The sequence below is a fragment of the Artibeus jamaicensis genome, unplaced genomic scaffold (assembly GCF_021234435.1).
Source record: "Artibeus jamaicensis isolate MK-2021 breed Jamaican fruit bat unplaced genomic scaffold, CSHL_Jam_final contig_391, whole genome shotgun sequence".
Classification (NCBI taxonomy): Eukaryota; Metazoa; Chordata; class Mammalia; order Chiroptera; family Phyllostomidae; genus Artibeus; species Artibeus jamaicensis.
In genome coordinates, this window is record NW_026521814.1 from 28,185,248 (window position 1) to 28,204,089 (window position 18,842).

At 40.5% G+C, this 18,842-nt stretch overlaps 1 protein-coding gene across 1 annotated transcript in view; it reads left to right on the forward strand.

Annotated features, from left to right (window-relative positions):
- Nucleotides 1-302: 302 nt before the first annotated feature.
- Nucleotides 303-18,842, forward strand: part of SLC39A10 (solute carrier family 39 member 10) — a 92,511-nt gene continuing 73,971 nt past the window's right edge. Inside the window, exon 1 of the mRNA XM_053665178.1 lies at nt 303-390. The gene's annotated coding sequence lies outside the window, so the exon portion shown is untranslated. The remainder of the gene's footprint in view (nt 391-18,842) is intronic.

The following is an 18,842-nucleotide window of genomic DNA, read 5'->3' on the forward strand; positions in this document are numbered from 1 at the left end:
CATGCTTTGTATTAAGCTGTGAGGAAATAGTCCTTTGTTAGCTCCATACTACTGGGTTCAAAAGACTGAAGTGATAAAAATATAAATTGTGATTGTATTTAGGAAAAAAAAACCACTCGAACTAGAGCTGGTTTTGAATTTCTATGATAGTGTTTAACTTGTTCAAGGTTCCCATTCAGCATTTACAATTGGCTCAGTGTTAGAAAGAAGGAGGAACCTGTTGATACAGCTCCTTTAAGTGCTATGGGTTTTCAAAACAGCTCTGTAGAGAGATTGCCCACATTCCTGTGGTGGGAGGCAGCTGCTGAGCTGATAGCCTTCCCTGTTCATTCAAAGGAGAAGAGAGTCGACTGAACCTACCCTCCCAACAGTTGAAGTTAAACACGTCCTGTAAGTGGATTGATTTGTTATAGAAATCGAAGTTCTGTTCGCCAGGGCCAAAACAATTCTTTCTAACCTGGTACCCTCTTACTCCCCACCCGCCTCCCCCAGGCCCCCAGCTCACTGCTGGGAAAATAGTTTAGTTCATGTTCGGAGATGTCTTTCTTCCTTCTTAAAGATAGAAAAAATATTGTTTCCTTTTAACTCAAAAGGAGATTTACTTTTCTGTTTCGTCCTATCTGTGTGCCTTGCTTAATACATTACATTGTTTCGCTCTTCCTTTATCACCATGCTTGTGCACAGCTTAAAACCAAAGTAAGTGCTCTATAAACTTATAAAGGAATAGGACAGCTGTTCTCGTTGATTACATTCTTTGAGCATTAAAAGTTGAAGTGCTTAGAAATTTCTTTTAAAAAAACTTCTTGCAGAAACCTGTCAATTTTTTTTAATTTTTGCTATTATGGATTATTTACAAAAAAATGCCTAATGTCTTTCAGAAACAATTAGGGATATTTTAGTGCAGTGGAGGTTCAACAGATTAAGGTTTGAAACTGATTTTTCATTGGCAATTTCTCTGTTTTATTTATCCAGAGAAGTGATTTTATGTAATATTTCAACAGAGGTCAGTTACAACATTACTCCATGAAACAACTTCAAGGAGAATGGCAGGTCATAGAAGGGTTATGGGAGCAAGAGAAAATGGTTGCTGATACTTATTACTCTTTGACAGCCACGTGCTAGTACTGCCATTTAAAGTTTTGCAACTGGTGTAAAAGTCTTGAGCAGTGGGGAGAGAGAGAGAGACCTCTGGAGTGTGTCTTCACCAGTTCTGAACCCCCCTGCCTCCCTCCCTCTGGCTCCCAGCCTCAGGGGTCCTTGATGGGAAGGCACTGCTGCCCAGCGGAGGCTTGCTCGGAAGCTGCCACACTCTTATCTTGTGAGATCATTCATTCTAACAGCAGTGACATAAACTTTCCAGGAAGCTGGCCGACTAGAAATATCACCCAAGGGATGAAGTTAAACAACTTGGAATAGCACCTGATACAAAGTAGAAGCTCAGTATTTGTGGGAACAGTCTTCAACTGTTTCCTTCATGCCAGTTAGAGTTCCAAACAGATCACGAGGGAGCAAATTTTCTTCTTCTGTTTATGTTGCAGGTATAACCCTGGCTTTAGAAATATTGTGACTCGACATTACCAACATTGAGATAAGCTTTACTCTAGCATTCCAAGCGCTCCAAACCTTTATAGCGTTATTGCCAAAATACCCTTTACGTTTTGCTTCAGGGATTTGAGAAGGAGAGCTCTGAGCTGGTGGCGCTCCCAAACCCCTACCCACCTAGTGAGAGCAGTGGGACATACTGAACTTTGCTATGTGGTAATGCAGGCAGGGATGCTTTCGCAGCTCAAAAATGTTTTTTAAGCAAATACCAACAAACCACAATAAAAACAGTGTCTGCCTTTAGACAAACTCCACTAATCCACTATTCCCTCTCTGGCAAACTGGGAGGCCCCAGTCATCTTTTGATGGCTTCCCCCCAATATCGATTATTTGCATTGTTGCCAGCAGTGTAAGTGGACAAATTAAAATACTTACAACTGGGGGCTGCATTGCCTCAGGGAAATCCTGATACTATGTAATGAGTGGCTACTCCCTTGGAAGACAGTCAGGTTCTCTAGAGCAGGACTTCTCAAATTGTACAGTGTATGTGAAAATTGTTGGAGATACTGTCACAATGCAGACTCTGATTTTGTAAGTCCGGGGCAGGGCCTGGGATGCTGCATTTTTAAGTCACAGGTGACGAGAATGCTGCTGGTCCATGTTGTTACCGTCTGGCAGTTTTGTGAAACTGCAGGTTCCTGGATTCCACCCATTCCATTCTCCTTCCCCCTCTTCCACCACCCATCCTGCAGTTTTAATGGAATTGGCCTGTGTTATGGCCCACACATGGGGATTTTTAAACTCTCCCAGGTAATATGAATATGCTGCCAAGTTTAAGAACCTCTAGAACCTGCTTTTTAAAAATATATTTTGTTGATTGTGATATTACAGTTGTCCTGATTTTTCCCCCTTTGCTTCCCTCCACCCAGTAACGTCCACTCCCTCAGGCAACCCCCCAATATTGTTCATGTCCATGAGTCATGCGTATCAGATCTTTGGCTGCTCCATATGCTGTACTGCACTTTACATCCCCATGGCTATTCTGTAACTACCTGTTTGTACTTCTTAATCCCCTCACCTCTTCACTCATGTTCCCCCCTCGCTCCTCCAATCTGGCAACCATGTGGTAACTAACTTCTTTACTCTTGCTGCTTTTAAGAGTTTCTCTTTAATTCTAAACTTTGGGATTTTAATTTTAATGTGTCTTGGAGTGGGCCTCTTTGCATTCATCATAATTGGGACTCTTTGTGCTTCCTGGACTTGCACATCTATTTCCTTCAACAAATTAGAGACAATTTCTTTCACTATTTTTTTTAGATAGATTTCCAATGACTTGCTCATTCTGTTCTCCTTTTAGTACCCCTCTGATGTGAATTTGGACCTCTTGAAGTTGTTCCAGAGGCTGTTTATACTATCCTCATTTTTTTGGGATTCTTATTTTCTTCTTGTTGTTCTGATTGATTGTTTCTTTGTTTTTTTTTGTGGGCTTTTTTGCTTATTTGTGTTCTAAATCATTGATTAGATTCTTGTCTTCATCCATTTGTAGGGTAAGTGGAGGCAGTCTGGCTTCCTCGCCCAGGCGTCTAGGTGACTAAGGGAAGCTGTGTTCCCATAGCTTTGGAAGGGCCTGATAAGTAGCATTCTCATAGCCTTGAGACTGGGTCCGATAAAGTGTTCCCATAACATGAAGTGGGCTCGCATGCACAGAATTATGCTGTTATGTAATTTTCTGGCTGGAAGCCAGCTTTGTTCTCCTCTAATTCTTAAGGCAGTCAGGGCTTCTCACGAGTGCCACCCTGGAGAGCAAGGGGCCATGACGTGTGCCACGCAGAGACACGCAGGGAGGCATGGCTTGCAGCATGTGTGGCTTGCCCACCCGTGCATAAAGGCATACCAGACATCCCAGTGGCTCCGGGAATATTTTCCGTCTGCCCAAACACCGTGGACTGCCAGGCCTTGACAGGCTGCAACACACCACTCTACTATTGTTTTCCTGTAAATTGTTCTTATCTCAGTTAGTGTAGCCTTCGTTTCTGCCTGGGTCTTTTTTATGCTGCTGAGTTCCTCACTAATTTCCTTGAGCATCTTTATAACCAATTTTGAACTGTCTCTGACAGATTGCTTATTTCCTTTATGTTTAGCTCTTTTTCTGGAGTTTTGATCCATTCTCTCATTAGGGCCATCCTTGTTTTGGCGGCCTCCTCGTGTTTGTTTCTATGTATTATTAGGTGGAGCTGCTTTGCTTCTGTGCTGTGTCTTGGTAGTGTACCCTAATGTAGTAGGTGTCCTGTAGGGTCCAGTGTCACAGCCTCTCCGATCACCCAAGCTGGGTACTCAAGGTGCACCCTGCATGTGGGTTGAGTACACCCTCCTCATGTAGTTGAGCCTTGGTTGGCAGATCAATGGGAGGGATTTACCCAGACCAGTCAGCTCGAGGGACTGTCTGTGACCACGGACCACCACCCTCAGCCCTCTGCGGTGGATCAGCTGTGCAGCGGCAGGGTGGTAGTGCTCAGAAATGGTCTGTAGCTTTCCATTGGGTGCACTGGCCCTGGGGTTTCCTGGATGGTGCAGGGAAGGTCAGTCACCACCTGTGTTTTGCCCTGGGTCACCCTGCCTGAGCTGTAAAGCAATCTGAGATGGCTGCCGCTGGTGCTGGGCTTGGAGACTTCCAGACAAAGCCGAGCTGTGAATCTAATCTGGCTGCCTCTAGGGCTCACTGAAAACAGCTGTTGCTTGTTTGGTAGGATTTTAGGAGCTAAGACCAGCCATTCTTATAGAAAAGCAGCTTGGAGCGGCCCATAAATTGGGTGGGGTGGGGTGGGGCCTCTGAGGATCTCCAAGACGAGTCAAACAGTGTTTGCCAGGTTGATGGAGTTTCAGACGTGGCCCCAGCTTGCCTGCTCTGTTGGGAGAGGGTTTAGCGAAGGGACAATGGCCTCTGCTTGCCTTGATGCCAGACACTTCAGTTTCTCCCTGTGTACCACTGGTATCTTTCAAACTGCTACCCTGGTGCTGGAGCTCAGAGGGAGTGAGTCTGAGTAGGTGAGTCCATGTGTGGGTTCTTTAAGAGGAGCTGCTTGGGGCTCCAGCCATTTTTTCCACTGACTCAATCCCTTCCAGTTTTTGCAGCCAGAAGTTGTGGGGACTAATCTTCCTGGCCGTGGAATCTTGGTCTGTGGGCACCGGTGTGGGACTGGTGTAGGTCCTCGCTTCCAATATATCCCTTCCAAATTTTTAGCTGTGTGGGTGGGGGACCAGCCCATTCAGCATCTGCTCCCCTCCTATCTCTCTGGATGGCTGTGGTTTCCCTAATTCCGCAGTTGTCAGACTTCCCTTCAGCTCTATTTCTGACGTTCCTGAGTGATGGTTGTTCTAAGAGTTAGTTGTATTTTTTATCTGGTTGTGCAAAGAGGCAAGTCATGTCTGCCTATGCCCCCATTTTTACCAGAAGTCAGTAAGTAGATCCTGCTTTTAATCAGTGTCCACTTGGCAAACCACTCACACAGTAGTCTCCCCTTGTTCACCATCTCAGCCACAGTCAATGGTGCTCTGAAAATATTAAATGGAAAATACCAGAAATAAGTGGTTCCTAAGTTTTAAAGAATAAACTGCTTCAAGTAGTGTGATGAAAATCTCACACTGTTCTTCCTGGACAGGGATTATCCCTTCGTCCATCATGTCTATGCCCTGCCTGTCCATCGTCACTTAGCGGCCATCTCAGCTATCAGATCAGTTATTAGGGAAAAAGAGAGAATGAAGACATTCACAAAACTTTTATTGCAGTATATCATTATTATTGTTTTATTTTGTCATTATTTTGTTATTGTTCCCTTGTTGTGCCTAGTGTATAAATTAAACCTTAGCATACATATGTACATACAGGAAAAACCATAGTATGTCTATATAAAGTTCAACACTGAATGGTTTGAGGCACCAACAGGGGAGTCTGGTGGGAAGGTGTCTCCTTCAGATAATGGGAGACCGTAACCTGCCTCTGGCCCCGCAGGCCTTTGATTTTCTGACTTAAATACCCTTTCTTGGGAAAAATCACATCAGTCTTTTGCAACCCCTTTTCAACTACTGAATTGTTCAGTTATTTAATACTCTTAAGGATTCTTCTTCGCTCTAAATCCCATACAGGTTTATTTGTGACTCTTAAGGCAATGACCACATCCTGCTTATGATTATAAATGTATTTATCTCAACCTTGCTAGTTGATAAACTTCCAAGAGGCAGGCATTGTCTCGCCACCTTTATCTTTCCCTGTGGTCTCCAAACCAGTGCTCCTCACAGCACCCTGAGCATTCTTGCCCATTTTTATATTGGGTTGTTAGTCATTTCCTTGTTAGTAAATAGTTTCCTTGTTGATTTCTAAAAGCTCTTCATGTATGAAAAGTAGTGTACTTTTTTTGTATTGTATGAATTGCTAATGATTCTCCCAGTCTTCTGCATTTGCTTACACCATTGTGGAGTTTTTTGTTAGTTGTTGGCTTGTTTTTACCATATAGTTGATTTTGGTTTTGAGAGAGTTAAATTTAACCAATCTTTCTATTATGATTTCAGGATTTAAATCATAGTTAAAATGACTTTCCCCACTCCAAGACTATAAACGAATTCTTCTCATGTTACATTCTAGAACATGTATAGCTGTGCCTTTTCACATTTGTCTTTGGTCTTCACATATATTTGGTGTATGTGGTAAGGTGTGGACCTGCTTGTTTTTGTGTGCCCATCCTCTGTTAAAATACCATTTATTAAATTATTTTTTAAAAAGATAACTGTGAGAGCATCGAAAAAGAGAAGTAGCACCCATGATTGGGAATATAAAAGTCACGGAGTACCAAAGCAAAGGGTTAGGAAAATATAAATATTCAATTTGTGCAGTAAGATGAAAAGCAATGGTCTTTCGTAGATGCTGCCATTACCACCACTTCTTCATGATAGACATGGCCAATCTGTCATGGTACTTCTTAAACCCTATTGTTTTAGGCAGTCACTTCCCATTCATTAAAATGGACTCATTTGCCATCCTTGATGTAGGATGTAATTGGGGAGGAATGGGGGAGGAAGACAAGTGGAAAGAGGTGGGAAGTGGAAAAGTAGGTGACGTCAGCATCTTGAATGCATATTAAGCAATAGAAATAATTTGATTTTTAAGGCAAAAAAATGACATCAGATATGTTTCAAGAAAGGCGGCAATGATGGGTGGAAAGAAAAACAAAAGCTATTGTAGTAGTCAGATAGAGAGATGCTGAGTATATGAACTCAAGTATAGAGTGAAATAGAGAGGAAGGGTCATAGGTCAGAGGTAAACTCAACAGGACGTGAAGGTTAACTTGGGCAGGACGTGGTGCAGAGACCCAAGCAGAACCTAGGAGAAGAAGCAGATCTGGGGATGGAGAGATGATAATAAAGAGAAAGACTTTGGTTTTGGATTTCAGGTATCAATACCATGTTTGGACTGTTTGCATTTTCTTAGCACTGGGTTAAAACTATGACATTTAGGAATAAAGATTTAGTTTGGATTCACACAAAGTAAATACTTGAAGAAAGAAATTGCATATACAGAAGCTGGGGAATACAGTTAGGTCTATGAATTCCTGATACAAAAGATGACAGCCTCAGAAATGGTGGAAAAAGATGAGCTTACAAATGGAGCATATAATAATTAAAACAAAAGCTGATAAAAGTCTATGTAAATTGGATAGGAAGCATAAAGTGATCTGTTATAGTGATAATAACTCAACATTAGCCTCCACCAGCCGTTCCCAACATAGAATTCTGTCCAGAAAGCATCCAGCCACATAACGTGAAAAATAGAGAAAAAATTGAAGAAGATACAACATACAAGAAACATTGTACACAGGACAATAATGCCTCAGTCCCCTTCAAAGTAGGCACCTTGGGACCTCACACAGTTCTCCCAGTCCCCGTCAGCTGCCCTGTTATATTCTCCTGAGTCTCATCAGTGATCTGAAATCTCTTCCCTTTCAAAGATGATTTTAGTTTTGAGAAAGGTCAGAAGTCACAGGGCACCAAATCTGAGCCGAGGTGGGGGGCCGAGTCACCTGGATGATTTGATGTTTTGCCAAAAACCCTGCATGAGATAAGATGCATGTTGTTGTGATGAATTCGCCAATCACCAGTTGCCCACAGCTGTGGCCTTCTGAATCATCCGAATAGTTTCTGCAGAGGAATGTTGAAGCTTAACTCAAAATCCGATGCAGATTCCTTGCTCTACTTGCTCAGTCATTTTGAATGCCTTGGCCACACAGTTCACACGCTGACTAGCACAGTGAAGTCATCATTGTCTGTGTGTGCACATTCCAGTCCACTCTCCTTGGTTGCCAGGTTACATCGAAGTCATGCAAACCATTCTTGTTATATTTATGGCAGCTGGACTTTTTTCTGGACAGACCTCATATTATGTCCAAGCTTGGGCTCTGGGATTTTAGACATTAAAATCCTGGAGAATGTTGAGAGTAAGAAAGATTATTAAAGGGTTAGACATAATAGCTAATAACTAGTATATTGGAGTTAGCCTGTAGAAAAGAACAAATGGTCACTTCATTCCAAATAGATAAAGGCACTATAGACAAAAATATTTCCCCAGAGTTCAGAGAAAGAGAAGAAGGGATTGAATTAGAAACTGATGTGCATGAGATATGGGGCAAAACTTCCTGAGATGAAGATTAGATATTACATTAGAGTTAAACTTGGTAATTCAAGTTGTCTGGACATTGTGAAATCTGTCTGTGATACTCAGGCATGGAGAGCTACATAGGAAATCCTCTGAGGAACAGGCTCTCTCTGAACTTAAGGATCCAGTTCCTGGTCCCTGGCAGCAAACATCCACCACAAACCTTGCGCCAGCTTCTGTCGTAAGATCCTTATTTTAAAAGGTTGTCTCCACATCCAGGGCCCTGGGAAGAGCCATGTATTCATTCAGTAACTATTTTTGAATGGTACATGTGGGACATATTTTAGGCACACAAAACAGAAGAAAGGAATGTATCCAGGCTTGTTGCTCCATATCTGGTACCGAGCAATTAGCTGGCTGCTCAACTCTAAAACCCACCTTTTTGAAAACCTGTCTCTTGTCCCAGCTTTCTGGGTCCCTCTTTTATTTCCTCCCAAATCTCTGCCTGAGGCTAGTATCTCCAAGATCAAGATCAGTATGGGGCCCTGGAGAGTCCCTGCTTCAAAAATAAGTAGAGAACTCAAGAGTCTGGACACTACTTTTCCAATAGAACACAGATTGCCCGTAGTTTTAATTTGTATCAAAATCATTACAAGTGTAATTTATTCATTGAGCTTACTCATTTCCTTCCCACTATATGCTACCTGACACTATTAAATGTGACGGCATGATGCTCAATGTGGCGCTTACTGGAGACCTATTTCAATGAGAGTGACTTATTTTAATTGCTCAGATAGGCAAAACTAGAATACACATCATTTAGGTAGTCTGTGTGATACATGCAGACATACCATAATTTTTAGATGCTTTGTAATGCAAGATAAATGGAAAGAAGGCAACTACAAGAGTACAAGTTTAGAAATTAGCTGAATGTTTTTAAAGGCCTATTTGGAATTGAAAATTGATTGCCATATGGATTGTAAGTTTTTTATTTTTTTTTTTCTGTTGTTGTTGAAGATAGTGTTTGATGGAGCTCACTTTCTTGGTATCGAACTCAGCATAGAGGGGAAAAAAAAAGGCTGTTTCTGTCTGTGTGGAAATCAGCCCTGCTGAGTTAGATGGAGGTCACCTGAGACACGGTGGTCCTCCTGTTATTTCCAGATGCTCTGAAGCATTCCCACAGCACTTAATCCAATTCTTCAGTTAGAGATATGGCTGTAGCAGAAGATAAGGTTTAGGAGAAAGGGTGTAGGACCAGCATGATTGGAAAAGATCATTTTCCTGGTAAAATTTTCAGCAATTCAGAGATGCACAAACTAGCCAGAATAAATTTGTAGCAGTTGAAGTGTGAAATGACCCAGCATTGAAACACAATTTGTGTTGGAAAGATATGCAATAACAGGAAGATTTTTGTATCTGTGCACAAATAGGCCGACCTCGTGATGATGCTGAGAACGAAAGGCGTAAGGGGTGTGGGGAAGCATCCTGAGAAGCCTAAAGTTAACCGTGGTTTTTTTTTTTAAGATTTTAATTTATTTATCTTTAGAGGGGAAGAAGAGAGGGAGAGAAACATCACCGTACGGTTGCCTTTTGTGCATCCCCTGCTGGGAACTGGCCTGCAGGGAAGCAGCCTGCAACCCAGGCAAGTGCCCTGACTGGGAATCGAACCACGATCCTTTGATTCGCAGGCTCGCAAACTGTGTTTTAATAGAACAGTTAGCTATCATAGTAAATTCCGTGACCAGCTGACCATGCATAGGAAAGTATGCTAGGTGCTGTAAATGTCATCTCATGAAATCTACATGGGCAGTCTGTAATGTAAAGAATATTTTGCAGAAGAAGAAACTGAGGCCTAGGTAGTTAAACAATTTCCCCTCCTTAGAAATGGTGGTTCTGTAACAGGGCACAGCCAAGAGAGGGGCCCCAGAAAAGGATCTGGGTTGGGGTCCGGAGCTCAGGGTATCCAGGAAATATTAAGATGTCCTCATACCCCCCTCCCCCAGGGGGAAGGAACAAATGGAGCAGGGCCATTGAGAGCTGTTTTGTATAGCAACAGTTTTGTACTAACCTCTGGAATGGCCATTTAACATACCTATAACCTTTAACTGGTTTCATAGATATGTTAAATAGCTGTGGCCATGCTTTGAGCCAGGGAGAAGGAAGTGACTTCTACCAGGGATGTAACTAGGGGCTGTTCCGCTGAGTTATAGGGCCTGTGTGAGAGCTTGGAATTGATTGGCTCCATGACATGGGGCCATATCTGCCCAGACTAATAATGGCAGCCCAGTAAAGCTGGGAGGGTATGAGAGTCCTGGCAGGTGTAACTGATTGGAGGAGGAGTCGGAAATGGGGCAGCAAAGGAGGATGGGTGCGGAAATTTAAACTGAGACACAGCAGCCAGCCATTGGAGGAGTGAGCCACGTGGTTTTGGAAGAATGTAGATCTCTCTGGGCCAGGTGAAGGAGAGAACCACGCGGTCTCAGCTGAGTTAAGACCCCCTCTTGCCAAGGTGAAGAAAGAGAGAGCTACTCGGTTTCAGCAGAGTGAGGATCCCCTCTTGGCGAGGTGGAGAAGAGAGCCACGCTGTTTTGGAAGAGTGCAGATCCCTACATCCAGGTGAAGAAGAAAGCCACACGGGCTTTTGGTGGAGTGCGAACCCCTGCAGCTTTGGTAGAAGAGGCCCACGCGGCTTTGGGGTGCCCCCTTTGGCCGCGTGGCCTGGAAAGCAGGAGAGACTGACTGGAACCGGGTACAAAGAACTCTTGCCAGTGGACCATGAGAGGGTACCACAGTACTTTGGATTAACTCGAGAGAGATCCTGCCTGCACGGCGACACAGCTGACGGTGCCAGCGGCCTGAAACACAGACATGTGCTGCTTTTCCTGAGATACGGTACCCCGAATTAGGGCAGGGGGAAGGAAGCACTGTGGGCGTCTGTGGTTATCTTAAAGAACTTTGATACTTTAATGGGGACATTGGGTCACTACTTTTAAGTTCTGTAAAGCTCTAAATAAACCTTTCCTTTCCTTTTCACAAATCTCTGACATTGAGAGAGATCTTTCCAATTCACAGCGGACAGAAGAGCCCAGTAGATACTAGTATTCTGTCCTTGGATGGGACCCCTGTTCTGTAGCAGTTTTTGGCATCCCCAGGTGGGCCAAATATTGCCCCCCCTTTGGACCTTCTGTTCGGTAATAGTTCTGTGATTCAAACTAAAGTCTACCTAGTTCAACTCTGTGCTCTTTCATTAAATTCCATTGGTTCAAACTATTACCACACTTTAAATTTTCCCTTTAAGTTCAAGAATTGTCACATTTCCAGAAGTATACGGGGTTCGGTAGACCTACTGAAGTAAACATTTTTTGTCTGAGGCGGTTGGATGCCACCTGAGAACTGTCAACTAGTCAGTCATACCTCCTGGGCACAGGGCGAGTGATTTTTAAGGACCAAGGGTCTAAACAGAATGAAGGTGTTTAGAAGAGGAATTTGTGGTGCATGTCACAAAGGAACTTGAAAATAAAGATCAAAAGAAAGTTGGGAACCACTGATGTGTCTCAGTTTGAGGAATGAACCAAAATAGCAATAGCTGGAGATTCCGTACGCTCAGAAAACATAGTTTAAACGGATATGAGGAAGTAGAGGTGAAAGTCTGTATGTAAATGAATGTCACTTGCAAGCAAAGTTTGAGATCCATTTAATGAAAAGTTTGATTGGATTCTGGGCTGTCCTGCCAAATTATACAAGGGCCATATATTTTCATGACATGATTGGTTTTGAGTGTACAATCAATAATATGATTTCCTCCCAAGTGTAAGTTATAATACTTAAATATTAATATTTCTGTTTAGGTTCATTTAGACTTGCCTTAGTGACCTTATAAATATTTATAAGAACACAAGTCTCCTTTTCCCCACCCCCTCCAACTTTGCCGGCATTGTATAATTTATCGTTAATAAATTGTTAATGTTACATCCTTGTACTACAGGGCTCAGTATACATTTCTTTAAATAAGAGAGGTGATATTAAACCTAATATTTACTCTGCAGCTAAAAACTAGTTCTCTACACATACAGAGTCTTGAGGTGAGTAATTTTTATTTTGGCTCTATAGAACTAAAGTTCAAGGCCACCCATTCATTAAAGGCATGCTTTAGCTCTCAAACAGAAATTCGGCCCAAACAAGAACATTTTGGCTCATTTTCAAATTTTAAGTGGGAAAAAATGGGTTCACTTTATTATATACTTTTATTTATACTGTCTTTTTTTAGCAAGTTGCCTTTTTATCCTTTGAAAATGAAAGAGGCTGAAAAGACTGTGAATGTATTTGTACTATTGTAAAAGTATTCCATCAGAGCAATGGTGTTTTAGTCTTTCTTTATAAAAAGGGACACACACCTTTTCAGTTATACATGCTGGGGCAAATTAGACTAAAGACTCAAAATTTACAGATAGATAAAGATAAAGTCTTTGTCTTATTCTGGAAAATGTAGAGTCAGAAAGAGATAGAAGAGGAAGATCATTCATCAGTCAAAATCTGGTGACCCCTTTAGTCACATGCAGGCTTGAAAGAAGGCCTGTTGATGCCATGTGTTAAAGATACAAGATGGGTGATTGCCTGTTCAGGAGAAGGGAAAGGTGAACATTCTACTCATAAGCCAGCAAACTTCAAAAAGGCAATTTCAAAAGGTGCTGATAACATACTTCTAAGAATAGCCACAATTTTTGTCCACGGAGGCACTAAACGTTAAAACTTGTTGACAACCTCCCCTGTCCAGCCAGTGATATAAGGAGTAATTCTTCACCACTATCAGAGCCCCACCCTGAATCCATTCAGGAAGTGAGTACCTACTGTGTGCGAGACAATAGGGGATGAGAGATCAGCAAAGCACAGGCAGGTCTAAGGTCAGGTCTGCTGGTCACTGTTGCTTAGTGGACACCAGCAAAGCCAGGGGTGCAAAAACTGAAGAAAGCTCAGCAATGACACACCCCAATTTTTATAAGCAAAAAATAAATAAATGAAAAATAAATAAATAGAGAGAATTAAGAATGCATTCTTAATTTAAGTATGCATGTAAGTTCTCCATTTTGAAATGTATATCTTGGTACCAGCTCCATTTATAAGGAATCAAAATCTTTTCAGAGCTCCAGGCCTCTTTGAAAGCTTTAAATGAGTTGCTGACCTCACCTTCCTTAGCTTGAAAAGACGAGAAGCCTTTGTTGTTTTCTTCTGTCCTGCACTCTTTATCCCCCCCCCCCCCCGAGATAACAGTTGTATGATGAGAAACTCTAAAATCTGTCAAACTGCCCTTGGGATAGGAAGGCCTTATTCGGATTCAGAGAGGGAGACGCTGGCAGCAGTGGATCGAGTTCTGTGCTAATGGTCTGACTCTGAAGTAGGGTTTGCCCCCCTGCTCTCTGTTTGCTCCCCTTTACTTGATGGCTTCATTTCTGAAATTTGAAATGAGAGAGTAATAAAATGTTAGTTTGACATATAAAAGAGAATAAATACAATACAAGTAATCTTTTTTCCCTGACCACAAAATAGGATTATTAATCTACGTAATTTCTAAAAATCAAAAACTTAAACAAGGCTTCTATAAGTCTGTGGAAACGGAAGTAGAAGAACTTCTTTTAAAAACCGAACCACTTCTAGAGTTTAGATTTTCTTTCTGAAGAGCAGAGACGGTAATTAGAAAGGGTCAGCTGGAGAGTAACTGTGCAAGTGCAGATAAGGATGAAGAGGATGTCAGGGAAAATATCGTCAATGGGTAATCATTTCACTGAGTAAATTTTCCCCAAAGAGAATATTTTTCTGTGTAGAGATACTCATTTGTATCTCAGACTCACAAACCGGCTGGCAGATTTTAGTGGGAAGAAAATTGATAAATAGTTATAGCCTGAAGATACAATTTCTTTCCTTGCACATAAATGCCTTCCAATGTCCCTTGGCTGTTTTTATCTCAAAGCATTAATCTATGTTTCTCGGGGAGAATAAATTCATGTTGATGCATCAGTAAATTCTCAACAGCTGAAAGATTGCCTTAAATTGTATTTTAAAATATTACTTTTCTGTATTAAATTAAGGGTTCACTATTATCTACGAAGTGATCTGAATTTGGAGTTCATAATCAGAGATATGTGTAAATTCCATTTGCTGTAATGACTGCATAATTTATTCCTGATCCATCTCTTAAAACAGTTTGAAACAGTAGGTCTAGAAATCTGTATGAAAAGAAAACAAAAACAATCACTCCATGACTCACTCCTGCTTGAATGTTTTATTTATACAAAATACCTACAACATCAATAATTGTCCATACTCATTTGAAAGTGAATAAACTATGAAGACACTCATTTAAATAAGTGTCTGATTTATGCCATTCTGTGTAGCTGAGGCTACTGATGTGCCGAGCAGCACCAGCTTCCCACCATCAGCAACACACCCTAAAGGCAATTGTGGAACCCAGATTAACAAAACCTGGAAAATAATATAATTACCCGAGTAGCTCAAAAGCGAGGAAGAGACTTCTAATGACCTACCAATTCTAGCACTTTGTGATTCTTTTTTTAACTTTTAGTTTTTTAGTCTTTTAACTTTTTTCCTGTGGTCCTGAAAATAATTTTTGTAATAATCTACAGCCAGACATTTTCTTGTACAATAGGAAATAGGGCCACAAAGGATTGGAAACAAGACAGGTGAAGCTGAGATAAGTAAAATATACACATGTACGTAGAATACAAATGGCCAGATGTTGCACTGAGGATCTCTAGATATCAAGGGGCAGCAAAAAAAAACCACTAGTTATCTTAGGAACACTAATGCCAAACATGGGAGCAGATAACTGTCAATGTCAAGTTTTACAGAGCTCACACTCCTGGTAGGGTCTGCTCTGTGTGCAATTTATTAAGTCCCTTGTAGAAGAAATCTCTCTGTGAATTAGAACTATTAATCTTCAGAAATAAACCTCTGGTATAAGGAACATTTATAAAGATGGGCACTTTGAGTAAGATCAGCAAAGCATCAGTAAAATCAACATAATGTCTTCCTTGTTTACTAAAGTTGTAATCAAAGCATATAAGTAAATATTTTAATGCAACAATTAAAGAATACATTGAAACAATAAATATCTGTGGGCTCTTCAATGTATATAAGAAAGCCATGGGGGAGTTATAGATGAATAACACAGGCTCTAAACTCCGGGAGTTTATGAGAGAACATGCACAGGTGATGAATTGTTTGGACTTTGAACATAAACATTCTCCATAAACATTCATATATATATCACATACCCTTCATGGAGAGTGAAATAACTACCCAAAATGCTCTAGTCCTTTGGTATTTAATTTATTCTTCCCTCAGGAAGTTCAAGATAATGATCATTGATTAATGTCTTAAATTGTTATATATGTTGCCCTGACTGGTGTGGCTCAGTGGGTTGGGTGTCATCCTCAAACCTACTGGTCACCAGTTTGATTTCTACTCAGGTCACCTATTGGGTTTCGGGACAGGTGCCTGGTTGGGGGTATGCGAGCAGCAACTGATAGATGTTTCTCTTGTACATTGATGTTTACCTCCCTCTCTTCTCCCCCTCCCTCTAAAAATAAATAAACATCCTTTCAAAAATTGTTACATATGTTAACCATTGCCAAATTATCACCTTAAAAGGCTCAAATTAACATTCCATCAATATCCGCTCCTTGTCCACTTGAACTCATTACTCAGTGATTTGTGTCATGCACTGTGCTAGGCACACTTAGTCCTCTGCTGCCAGGAAACATACATTCTAGTGGAGAGAGACATGAAATAAATAGTCACAAAAATAATTCATTGCAAATTGTGATAAGCACTTTGAAGAAAATGGATGAGGATACATTGGAGTAAGAGTTACCTAGTTTAGGCCAAAGGGTCATAAAATGTATTTTGAAAAAAAGCAAAAACTAAACAAAGATCTAAGTATATGAGAAGGTAATCTAGTAAGAATAGGGTAGGACAATTCTTCAAGTGTTTCAGAACGAGGTCCCAGGCCTTTGTTGCATTCTACCCAATTATTATTGAGTAATGTTATCCAGTCTGGGGTTTCAAATATCATCTAAACTGACACCTCTACAATTTATTACCTGACTCACACTTCTCTTGAGCACTTGACCTGGATATTCTATTACCTACTTGGCAGCGCCACTGAGATGTCTCTTAGTTATCTTAAACTTAAAATAGCTCCATTAAGCCTTCATCCCCCACCCCCACCTCAAAATCTGCTCCTCCTCTAGTTTTCTCCTCCCTCTTGGGAAAAGAGAGCTCCATTTACATAGTTATTCATAACAGAAACCTAAGAGTTATCCTTGACTTCCCTCACCCACCCCCCACTCGTATCTTGGTTATGTAGTTCTATTGGGTGGGTGGGGTGGGGTTAAGGATAACTGTTGGCTGTAGCCAAGAGTCTTAAATTCTCCCTCCAAAAATACATCTCAAATCTGTTACTACTCTGGACATTGCTTCTATCCCAGCATTTTTGGCTTGGATTACTGGAATAGCAACAGTGAGTTTTAATCTCATCATCTACATCTGAATACAACCATGGGTATAGAGCCACAGACTGAACATGCCAGTCTCAGATTGGTGGAAGAGACTTTTTCACCTAATATGTGAATGACTTGGCAAAATTCCTATTCTAATTGGTAACAGGGTTACCAAGAGCTTGAAATCGATTTTCCCCGGTGAGACCTGAGTGAAAGGAATAGTTTGGAGGAGAAATATTTGTACACTATTGCTGAAAGAATTGAACTAGTTGTTTCACTTGATGTCCATGTTTAAAATGTCAAAATGAGTCTCCAGTTAAAACAGTCTCTAATTAAAACACCAAACATAACTTAGCCCCATGCTCTGCAGCTGCTTAAAAAAATTAAAGACATGTTAAGACTACCCTCAAGACACAGTATTACTTCAAAGTTTAAAGACACTTTTTTAAAAATTAGACCATGTTATTAGGTACATTGTAATTTAATTTATTTAACCACAATTTATTTAAAAGTTTCTGATAATCTTGTTTTCTATTAGTGCTTTAGGATGGTTAAAAAAGAAAACATTATCAACTGGAAATAAATTAATCCTTGCTGGGTCTTTGATTTGGAGTTATTTCGGAAAAACAGCCTGTGAAAGCAATCTCAATTTGTGATTATTGACCAGTATAAAACACTATGTCTGGCCCTAGCTGGTGTAGCTCAGTGGATTGAGCACGGGACTGCGAACCAGAGGATTGTGGTTCAATTCCCAGTCAGGGCACATGCCTGGGTTGCAAGCCAGTTCCCTGCAGGCCAGCTCCCAGCAGGGGACGCACCCGAGGCAACCATACATTAATGTTTCTCTTCCTTTTTCCTTCTCCTCTAAAGATAAATAAATAAATAAATATTAAAAACAAAACAAAACAAACAAAAAAACACTATGTCTGTCTGCAACAAGTATTGATATCACCACAAAATGAATTTTACTACATTCTAAAGTAGAAAGCAATGCAAATTTCATGGATATACTGATTAATGCTTATAAACTGTAAGGGAAAAATGGATTATATTTATGACATAGGATGAAAAACTTCAATAAATGCACAATTTCTATATTATATAAAAGCATTATCTTTGTAAAGCACAATCCTATCTATCATACAATGGCGGTGACTCTTAATTTGGTTACTATAATTTTAATTGCTTAAACTCTCTGCTCAAGGAGTTTAGAGATCTGCATTCCCCATGTTTGTTTTGATACTAGACAAAAGGAATTTTATTGTGCTTTTGATTTGAGATAAGCCATGCCCAAAGTAGTTAAGTGGTTTGTTGTTCTTATCAAAGCATTTTCAGTGAAGTTGAGTTTGAGTAGTAATGTCAAGTACAAAGAAAGGTCCTTAGCTCTTTTTCCATTCCCATTTAAACAATGTAGTATTAATCTTCTCATTTGAATTAAGATTCATGGTTTCATCCAGTACTTTTAGGAATCTAGACCCATTTCTACTGTTGACCTGGTGATAAAAAGATGGAACTTCTCTCCTTTGAAACCTCTAAAATGATAGATCTCAATGTGATAATGTCTACTCATTCCAAAAGTAGTCTAAATTAAACCCATAAGTAATTCAATGGTATGTAATGTTTGACTTTAAAAAAATCATGTGTCCTTTAGTTATGGAACTACTACTGTACATTAAAGAGGTTCAATGTTGACTTTTATAGAGTGAGGTTGTCATTTTCCTAAAGCCATTCTTTACACTGTGGACTGGATTCCTCTTGAGCAGGCAGGAACTCCTTGAAAGGTGCAGATAGCTGTAAACCATTTCTGCTTTTCCACACAAAGGGGACATAGACAGGCAAAATAAATAATAATATTTTCAAAAAATAATAATAATAATAATAATATTTTCTATCTACAAGGTAAGTTTGTTTCTCTCTTATTTTTTGATTTAAGTATTTTCCCTTCTAAACCTCACAGTCTGAGAGTTAAAAAATTGCATTAGGAATCTTCAAACCCATATGTCAAGGCACCAAAAGATAAAAACCGCAACTTCCGCCAAGATGGAGGCCTAGGTGGAAGCACTGAACCTTCTCACACAACCAAGTTTAAAAACAATAAAGTTTTAGCAACAAAAACACAGCCAAACCACAGAAAATTGAAC